The following is an 11,027-nucleotide window of genomic DNA, read 5'->3' as shown; positions in this document are numbered from 1 at the left end:
CCATGACACACATAAAGAGATGCAGAACATGTAAACAGAGGGTTAACCGTATGATCATTGTGTTCTTTTGAGAGAATGACGTGAGACGTGACCTTGAATACACCTACAGCGTGTGCCGTCTGTCTGTGGAGGACGTGAAGATTGATGTCGGCCACATAAAGGACATTCGCTTGTCTTGAATGTGTCCATGTTCTGGCTGGAATACCCTGACATGTCTCCCTCCTCGCTGTTAAAACAAGCACTCAGAGGACACGAAGAAAAAACATTCCTTTTCCAAACAATAAAATACTTTTGTGAGCATTTCTCTCATTCTTACGTGAAGCCAGTTGTTTCCAATCTAGCAGTTGTTTGTTTGTTTGTTTGGCCTTCTCTCCGCATGCATATACAATAATACAGCTCGTGCACGTTCAAAGAAATAATTGACAACATAGAACAGATCAATCAAACCGTTTCCTTCTGAGCGGGACACAAAGCTTTTCCAGATACATCCGTTCACAGCATAAAAACATTCTTAAAACACTTTCCAGTCCAAGCGTGCAGGACAGAAGCTCTACTCTAAAACCTAGACAACACTGACTGCATTTTAAGACATCATACATGTGAGGAACAATTTAAATATCCCAATTCTGTCATCATTTATTTACTCTCATGTTTGTGAGTCTTCAGTGGAACACAAGAGAAGGTATTTTGAGAAACGTCTCATCGGTTTTATTTTCACACAATAGAAGCTAGTGAAGTTCAGTGTTGTTTGATGATCGCTTTCTTTAAAATATATTTTTATTTTATTGAACTCATGGGGATGAGTACTTTTACTACAGATACTATACAGATTATAAAGTGTGTTGGTTCATTTGTGGTTCAACTGTAGTATCCTCTTTTGTTTCATTTGTAATGAGTGTGTGGTCAATACTTCATGTCGTCAGCTCGAGCTGGTCGGTTGCTAAAGCAAACGGCTTGTTTGAGCGCCACATGGAGTTTCCATTAGCTGCTTTTCCTTCCGTACAGATGGAACTTCGATTCCTTCTCATTTTCTCATCTGGCACTCCTCAATGTGACGCCTCGCTGAAGAAGTGGTGTCCTTGCAGCTGAGACACTTGTGTTGGTATGCTGCTCTCTACATGAAGCTCATTTTGCCTCCGTCTAACACACGGCCCCTGGGGAACGCCTGCACAATTCCAGTAACCCAGTAGCCGACCCACCCACCATTACACACACACACGGACACACACACACACATGTGGAGTGCTGGATCCATTAAAGGATTTATTCCAGGCGAGAGGGGAAGGGGCCGTCCTGCTGAGATGATAGCTCACATGTGTTCCCACCGGATGAACTGATTCTCTCCTCTCGTCTTGCATTGCATGTCTTTCCATTACAGTTCAGAGAGAGAGAGAGAGAGTCTGTGTGTGTCGAGGGGTGAAGACGAGGCCATTAAAAGGAGTGTGTTTGTCTCACGACTGTTCATTCTGGATGTGTTTGTATCCGGCTCACAGTTCACAGAATCTCTGAAGTAGCAGATGTTCCTGTAACCTCAGAGTCTTCTGTCAAATCCTGCACATATCCTTAATATTTTTACTAAAAACATCCACAGCGCTCGACCGCTGGACTGTGTCTGTGTTCTTAAAAATCACTCACATGATCTTTTTGATAGCTTTCATTTCTCTTAGACATCAATACAATTTAATGGAGGGCAAATGATACCATCTCATGTGTGTATTTCTCCTGAGAAAAAAGAGTCAGAAATGTGACAAATGTATGTGTCATGAGAGTTTGAGAAGAGATGTCAACAGTGAGCTCAGATTTGTCTCGTCTGCAATCAAAAGTCAATATTAGTGAAGATCTCAATATAAACTCTCATCACATTTACTCAAATCCAGATGATTGTGGGTTAGTTGAAACTGATATGAAGAAGTCCTGAGCTCTGAAAGAGAAACCTCTGAGCAATAACATTCTCCTCTGGGTATAACCCGGATACTTTTTGATAAAGTCGTCCTAAAGAATGTCTAACTTTATTAAAGTGTGTAATTATAAACACAAGTTGAGTCACATTAACAGTCCAGACGTCTGAACACAGTTGTACAGACGCAGTCCAGACGGTTGTGAGGTTGGTGCATCTTCACCCTCGTGCTCATGTAAACACATTTTAAAACCCCTTCTTATGCGTCAGTCATAGTGTGTCCGTGTGCAGTTGATACACACTGAGAATAGACGCTTCGCTTTGTCTCTGAAGATTTCTGCAATGAATCACACTGAGGCGGAACTCCGGTGGGAACGCACCGAGAACGACCTCCGTCTCATTTCCAGTCCCGCAGTCGTATGGGCGTGCTTCACCACCTGACCGCAGATCCGGTTGGGCTGATGGGTGTGTCTGGCTATCCATTTCTAAAAATACACTGGCGATGGGAGTGAACGGGAGTGAATCACAGCCTGAACCCTCAGGGCGTCCCGACGGGGCTTCATTTCAGTGGTTGGCTGAGACCTGAATGAGGTTGGGATGTCTGAAATGGATCTTAGTAAATCACATTAAGAGAAAAAGCTACTTATTCTTTTCAGGAGTGATTCAGGAGAACCATTTGTTCCCAAAAGAATCTTATGATCAAACTCCAGGTTTCTGTATTGCTGGTACTGAGAAAATAATCTTTCACAGACAGATGTGTGACGTCATCAGATAAACATCAGTACTCTTATTCTTTTGTTCTGTAGTGAGCAGAATGTGTGTGTGTGTATCTGTCTGTGTGTCTGTGTGCGTGTGTGTGTGTGTGTGTGTATGTGTATCTGTCTTTGTGTGTGTGTGTCTGTGTGCCTGTGTGTGTGTATCTGTGTGTGTGTGTATCTGTGTGTGTGTGTCTGTGTGCCTGTGTGTGCGTGTGTGTGTCTGTCTGTGCGCGTGTGTGTAGGTGTGTGTGTGTGTGTATCTGTCTGTGTGTGTGTGTGTGTGTGTGTCTGTGTGCCTGTGTGTGTGTATCTGTATGTGTGTGTGTGTGATTGCATCATCGGTCGGTCAGACACAGACAGGAGTTTTCCATGAGTTTAGTGTCTGTGTCAGGATGTCTGAGAACACACGTGTGATAATGAGACTATGATCAAGATGTGTGTTTGTGTGTGTGTGATTTAGCAGATGTTTATGTTATTCAGAAAGTGTGTTTGTATTCCAATTCGCTGTGACGTCTCTTAAAGACACAGCGTTTCTTTAGACAGCGATGAGATTAAATAGAGAAGCATTCTTTGGAACATACAATTCTCAAAGTTACGTTTGTGTCATTTATAGTTTTGATGAATGTTTTATTATTGTAAAATGTATAAAAATGATCGTTTTGACGGCTGGATGTGTTTTTGTTGGGGTTGTGCTCAGCTCAGCAGGTTAAATGGAAAATGCCGCAGGCTCGACGGGATATCAGCAGATTGGATTGTCAGCATGAATTCAACATTATGACCTGGTGGAGTCCTGCGTGTGTGTGTGTGTGTGTGTGTGTGTGGTGTGTGTTGTGTGTGCCTGCGTGTGTGTGTGTGTGTGGTGTGTGTGTCTGCTCTTTAATAAGACACTGAGTGTTCAGTTATTTACCCGTAATGTACAGACGGCTCATTTAAACACTTTACTGAAGTCTTACACTCGGACTCTTTACTGAACATGAGTCCAAACCAATGATACACACCACGGCCTGTGTACACACACTCCACATTATTTGTGTGTTTGTGTGTGTGTGTGTGTGTGTGTGTAGATGCATTTCCAGCGTTTAGCTGTTGATTCACAGTCTGACTGACAGGTGTGAAATTCTCTGTCACAGACAACTGACCGACTCATGACCTTCCTGAAAACACTCGTTCCCAAAGAGATATATAGAGATATATATTCATATAGTTTACATTGAAAGAATAATAATAACTTTATTTTATATAGCGCCTTTAAAAGTAGCATCACAAAGTGCTTTATATCAGTAAAAATAGAGGGACAAAAAATCAACATACAGTAAAATCAATAACAATCAGACACTAAAAGAGAAACAAGCAATTTCACTAAACAAAAGAGATGACACATGTAATTTGTATTATTCCTGCAGCGGCATGAATCCAGTGTTTATAAATACGAGTTGATTTAAGTGGTCACAATTATGTTCATGAACTCTTGAGGTCATCGAATAATTCAAGTGAAACAGTGATTTTATGCTTTCGTTTGGTGTTTAAAAACCTGCTCATAAATTAACTGAAACTCTTGAGGTTTTATTTTTCCAATTCCATCGTCTATTTCCAAATCATTAAAGTCTTAACAGACCAATAAACTCACAAAGACAGAGTTGACATTTCTGCTTCATTGGAAGTGTTGAAGTTAAGAGCATTGCATTGTGGGATACGTTGGTAACAGAGAATGCTTTGGATATACACCCCTGACCTGAATCCAGATAGCCGAGTTTTATAGAAAATCAGTAATGAAGCTCCACCGGATGTTTGTTCTAGGTGAAGTGATACTGTGGGAATATCTGCAGACTCTGTGACGCTCCGTCTGTGAATATTGTGTCTGCTGGAGGAATCAGACTATAAATAAAACGCAAACACTGAATACATCAGTCATATCATCACAGCTGATGTTCACATTGTGGTGTAAACACTGTAAAAGTAAAGTAAAATACAGATGAGCGTAGAGAACAGAAGTGATCCCGCAGGAACAGAAGGGTCACATCTCTCCTCTGTGAATGTGGGTCACTCCTGCTGTGAAAACTTCAAAAGAGAGAACATCAATCTGGAGAGTAAAGAAGTTCTGCTTCCACATGTTTTACAGTCGTGTCAAAGGAACAATTCACAAAAAGTCAAAGTCTGTCATTTAGTCACATCTGTGTTGTTAAGTTCTATGGAGCACTGGGCAGTTCACGTGTCTTTTCCATTCAGAAGTGTGCTCTGACATTATACTGAGTCTCACATGAATCTCTATGAGGCTGTTCTTGTTCCGACTTTTTAGCATGTCAGGCCTTTTTGCAGTGCGGTGACACACCTTCGGGAGTCTGTGTGTGTGTGTGTGTGTGTGTTGAAATAAAGGCCGTCTGAAACGCTGAGTCAGTCAGAACACTGGGTGCTGACGTGGGTCATGTCTGTGTGTGACTCCGCCCCCTCTGTGATCTGACCACTCTGCTCATTTGTTTAATTGTGTGTCACCATTTACTGGCCCTGCCCCCCTCTGCCTTTACTGTGTGTGTCCTTGTGTTTAAATCCCGGTGGGGGATAACTGAGGTCCCCACGCTATATTTTTTGAAAATCTAAAAATGCAAAAGTTTTCTATGATCTTGAGGTTTAGGGGATAAAATATACAGTTTATACAGTATAAAACACATTACACCTATGGACTGTCCTCACGGAGATTATAAACCAGACGTGTGTATGTGTGTCCAGGCTTCACATGTTTCCAGAGAAACCTTTTCCATTTTTAATGAAAAATCTGTGCTCAGACTCAAAAATAAGTTTGAACTAAATTCACTTTTATTTGTTAAATTAAAATAAATTATTTTTACCCACACGGAAAAAACCTATATAAATCTATATGTTTTAATATAGGTTTTGATATAGGTATTTAATATATGTGACATATATAAAATTGGCCGTTTTCCTATATTATATGTACATATATGCACATATATGCAGCAAATATACGCATATATACTCATATATGCAGCATATATATGAGCATATATGTGCATATATACTGCATATAGGTTTCATATATGTGCATATATCCTCATATAGGTTCTTTCCATGTGGGTATTTAACCAGGTGAAAACTCATAAATAAATAAATATGATTAACTGAGTTTGCAGAAAGTGTTTTTTGTTTAGTGAGAAGAATGTGGATGAATGTGTGCATGCATGCGAGTGCAGTGTGTGTGTGTGTATGTTTTGCGGAGGTCTTTATGATGGAGGATTTGAGTTTGTTCAGTCTCAGTCTGTCTGGCTTTGCTCTGATTCTTCTTCACAGTATGAAACCTGCTCAGTCAGCACGACCCCCAAAAAGGTTTTCAATAAATGTTTTCTGTGTTTTGCAGCTGCAATAATAAATCAACAAATCCTGAAGCCAAAACCTCCGCTGAACACATAAAACTCTTTTTGATTGTAGAGGTTTTTTAAAGGGACGGTTCACACCAAATAAAAATGTTATTTGATTCTCTCGTCATTCCAAACTTTATATCCCTCTCTGGCTTCTTCAGAACACACAAGAAGATAATTAGAAGAATGTTCATAATCAAACAAGATTAACACCATTGACTAAACTCCACATTTCTCAAAATATCTTCTTTTGGGTTCCACTGAAGAAAGACTCGCATACAGGTGTACAGCTAAAAGCAGTGGATGAATAAATTACCACAGACATTTTGGATGAGCGGTCCTCCTCATTGTTGACACGTTATCGTCATGTGACCCCGTCCGTCCCATCGGCTGAGCTGATGTCCTTGACCCCCGTCTGTGTTTCTCTCTCGCTCTCTGTGTTGGTTGGAAAATGCCCAGCCTGTATGAAGTAAAATCAATGAGTTCCCTGGAATTCATTAAAAGTGTCATGTTGATAAATGTTTGACGCAGAAGTCGGTCCGAGTTACACACAAACAGATAAGAGTCCTGCAGAGTTTAATGTTTTACTATGGTATGATCAGAGGTCAGTGCGGTGAATGACTCAAAACGGCTCTTTAGAAGTTTGAAGATCATTGTTTCTAAATTGCTTTGGAGAGACAATTGTTTAGAGACATTTTGATTACGGAGCTGTTAAATAAAAACAATCGTCTGGTTTTCAATTCATTTGATGAGAAATGTTGGAGCACACATTCAGTCATGTTGACTTGAGAAGCCTCGTTTGAGACATTTTTGAGATGTCTTCTAATGTTTTAAAGATATATGTGTAGATCTGAATCTTAAGTAAAAAATGTGTTCTCCATGTGATGCACAAAAAGAAAATCTTGACAGCAAAATAATTGTAAGTCGGAAATCTCAATATGAACTCAAAGAGAAATGACCATTTTGGGATCATAAACTCTGGTGTTGTGACATACAAACACTTCGACGACACACTTCGTCTTCACAGCCTTCATGTAATAAAGACAAAAGCTGCATCTGTTTGCCATCAATAATTCGTCTGTTTAGTAAACGCTGATGTTTGTAAATATTCTCCACGTGCTTACGCAGCATGAGAGAGTGCTTTTATTTCCTCATTTGTGTTTACTGTAAATGCTTTGTATGGTTGTGAAACTCTCTCTGTTTGTGTGTATGAGGTTTCCAGTGAATTAAGCGCAGTTCACAGTAAAACACACACGCCAGAACACACACACACAAACACACTGACCTGTTCAGGTTGAGTCATGGGTTGCACAATAGTGAATGTGTAATGACATTATTCACCTTAACTGTGTGAGCGAGGGCACCTGCTGTACTCTGATCTCACCTTCAGGACATGTGCTCTGTGTGTCCGACTGATAAACACAAAGATTACTGACGGGACCGACACCAAACTCAACACATCCAACCACAGTAAATCTGTTCTGGATGGGTTCAGTTTTAGCCAGGCTTATTCTTGTTAAATAAAACGTCTTGGTTACGTATGTAACCTCAGTTCCCTGATGGAGGGAACGAGACGTTGTGTCGAGAACGACAGATGGGGTTCGCCCTTGAGAACCAATCAACTCTGACTACTATAGAAAAGGCCAATGAAATTTGGCGAATGCAATTTGCATGCCGGGCTCCGCCCCCGGAAATCCGGTATAAAAGGAGGCCGGCGTGCAGCATTCACTTACCTTTGTTCTGAAGAGCCTGAGACCTCTCAAACTGCAGCAGAATACGATACGTGTTCGTGGCATAAGGGACACAACGTCTCGTTCCCTCCATCAGGGAACTGAGGTTACATACGTAACCAAGACGTTCCCTTTCTGTCGGTCTCTCGACGTTGTGTCGAGAACGACAGATGGGGTTGCCTATGGAAAACGCCACAACGCTGTATCGCGTCACAATCTCTAGCGAAGCGACGGTAACAAGCCTGGGCGTGTCATCTCGAAGCTTTCGTGAGACTGTAACCTTCCAGTGTGGTGGTCGGGGGGTTCCAGAGCTTTCTTGGAGAAAGATGGGTACAGCCCTGACCGGTAACTTTCACGGACGGGGCCTTAGCTCTCTATAGGCGAGAGGCCGTCCAGATCAGTTTACACCGGGTAAGCGCGACTCTTAATCAGAGAAGCGCTACAGAGGCCACCTCCTACCCGTGGGGAGGAATATGGTGGATATAGGTATGGTCTCGTCCTTGGAGGAGAACGCATGGAACGTGCGGACTGAGTAGTTAACCGCGAGGTGGAGGCCCACCTGGGGAAGCTCATGGGTTACCAGGAGTGGGAACCATTCTCATGAGGATACATCAGACGGAACAGCCCACGGAGGGGGTGTTACAGACGTCCGGTAGCACTAGGTCCGGTTAGAGCTATCTGTGATAGCTCACATGGTATCCCGGCCTAAGGGGGAAGGCTGCTCTGCCCAGCCAGCCCCCAGGGGGTGCTTGTTTGGTGATGGATGGAATGCCTATTCTTAACCAGTGTCTGGGTAAGAAGGGAGGCTGGTGAGGTACCAGTTTCTTAGCGATGTGTTCGGGTAAGAAGAAAAGGTAAATAGCACACTGACCCAACCTGTTAGAGGGTGGAAAGGTGCTTTCGCAGGCATACGCCCCCCCGGATGCCAGTCCTACATGTCGCCACGCAGGACGTGGGCTGACACCGGGTTTACGCGAAGGTTGTTAACCCTTGCGAAGGTGTTTGGGCATAGCCCAACCCGCAGCTCTACAGATGTCTGCTAGAGAGGCGCTTCTGCCAGTGTCCAGGAGGTGGCTAAACTCCGTGTGGAGTGAGCCCTCACTGCCAATGGGCATGGGAGATTCTGAGATCGGAATGCCGTCGTAACGGCGTCCACGACCCAGTGCGCCAGCCTCTGTTTGGAGACAGCCTTCCCCTTCTGCTGTCCTCCAACAGACACGGAGCTGGTCAGAGCTTCAGAGCTCTGCGTGCGGTCCAGTACGTACTGGACACAACACTAATCGGGTTGGGTCTTCCTCCCCTATGGGGAGCGCCTGCAAGTTCACCACTTGGCCCCGGAGGGAGTAGTGGGAACTTCTTGGGCACGCATCCGGGCCTGGGTCTCAAGATAACGTGAGAGTTTCCAGGGCCGAGTTTAAGGCAATCCAGGGACACGGAGGATGCTCGGTGGTCCCCTACCCTCTTGAAGGAAGTGAGCGCCGTCAGGAGGGCCGTCTTACTCTATGAGGAAGATCGGAACCTCCGAGGGGCTCTTTGGGGGGCCCTGAGGCTCCCCAGGACCACTTAGGGTCCCAAGAGGGTATGGAGCGGAGATGAGGCGGATTCCGCCCTCTCGCTGCTTAGGAACCTGGTGACCAGGTCGTGTTGCCCTAGAAACTTTCCACCGACTGAGTCGTGATGAGTGGCAATAGCGACTACATACACTTTCAGTGTGGAAGGGAGATGTTAGTCTCCAGTCTCGTGAGGAGGGGAACACAATCCTGATCAAGCACCTCAGTGGGTCTTTCTCGTTGAGAAAGACACCAGGACGAGAAGAGGCACCGTCTAGAGGCGTGTAACCGCCTAGTAGATGGGGCCCTAGCCTGGGTGATGGTCTCAGCCGTATAGGGGGAGTAGCCATCTTAGGATCTTCTCGTCCCGTCTAGAGACCAGACATGGGTGTTCCAGAGGTCTGATCTGGGATGCCAGAACGTGTCCTTCCCCTGAGAGAGCAGGTCCTCTGTCAGGGGAATGGTTCAGGGGGAGTCGCTATCCAGAGCATCGGCTCTGAGGCCAAGTGCGGTTAGACCGGTGTGGTGTAACCAATAACACTTGGTGCTCCTGCTCCCTGACCTTGCACAGAGTCTGTACAAGAAGGCTCCTGGGGGGGGAAGGTGTGCTTCTGCCCATCCCGCGGCCAGCTGTGCGCAAGGATATCCGTGCCGAGGGCAGGGACTATCAAGCGGGCAAATGGTGGTGTTACGGGAGGTGAACAGGTTTTACCTGGGCCTACCCGAACAGCCTCCAAATGAGCTGGACTGCACGGGGGTGGAGTCGCCACTCTCCACGAGGCATAAACTGGCGAGAAAGCACGTCGGCTGTCTAGTTCAGTTTGCCCGGGGTGTGTGGCCTGCAGGGAACGAGTCACCTGTTGACTCCACCGGAGGAGGCGTCGAGCAAGTTGTGTTTAGCTGCTGTGTGCGAACGCCACCCTGACGATCTGTATTCGCTACAGCTATAGTGCTGTCCTCGGAACAGCACGTGTATGTCTCGCACGAGAGGCCGTAGCCTGCTCAGTGCAAGTAGCATAGCCCACAACTCTTGGCAATTGATATGCCAGCGCAGGCGGGGGTTCGTCCAACACCCCACCTGCGTGCCCGTTGCACACTACACCGCACCCCTGCAGGGAGACTTCAGTCGTCACCACGACCTGCCTCATAACCTGCTCAGAGGGACCTGAGTCCGTCGAAAAAGTCATAAAGACTAGGGGTTATGGTGCGTCGGCAGCAGGGCGGCATCACCATGCGCCTGCTGCCGGTGTGCCACGCTCTCCTCGGAACTCGACTCTGAAACCAGTGTTGGAGCGGTGTCATGTGCATCAACTCGAGGGGTATTAGCCCGCGAGGACGCCATGTGTCCCAGGAGCCTCTGAATTGTTTCAGGGGGACCGCTGTCTGCCTAAAATGTTCATTTCAGACAGTTCAACACTGGTTGGGCACAACTGCGGACAGGTGTGCCGACATGGTGACAGAGTTGAGTTCCATACCGAGAAAGAGGATGCTCTGCACTGGGGAGAGCTTGCCCCTCTCTTGGTTGACCTGGAGTCCCAATCGACCTAGGTGCCGGAGCACCAGGTCCCTTTGTGTACATAACAGATCTCGCGAGTGTGCCAAGATAGGCCAGTCGCTGAGATAGTTTAGTACCCGCTCGCCTTCCTCCTCTCAGGGAGAAAGGGCGGTCAGGGACAGACCGAAAGGGAGGACTCTGTACTGATATGCCCGCCTCTCGCACG

Source organism: Triplophysa dalaica, chromosome 21 (genome assembly GCF_015846415.1).
Source record: "Triplophysa dalaica isolate WHDGS20190420 chromosome 21, ASM1584641v1, whole genome shotgun sequence".
NCBI classification, from domain to species: Eukaryota; Metazoa; Chordata; class Actinopteri; order Cypriniformes; family Nemacheilidae; genus Triplophysa; species Triplophysa dalaica.
Note: the sequence above shows the minus strand (reverse complement) of the source record.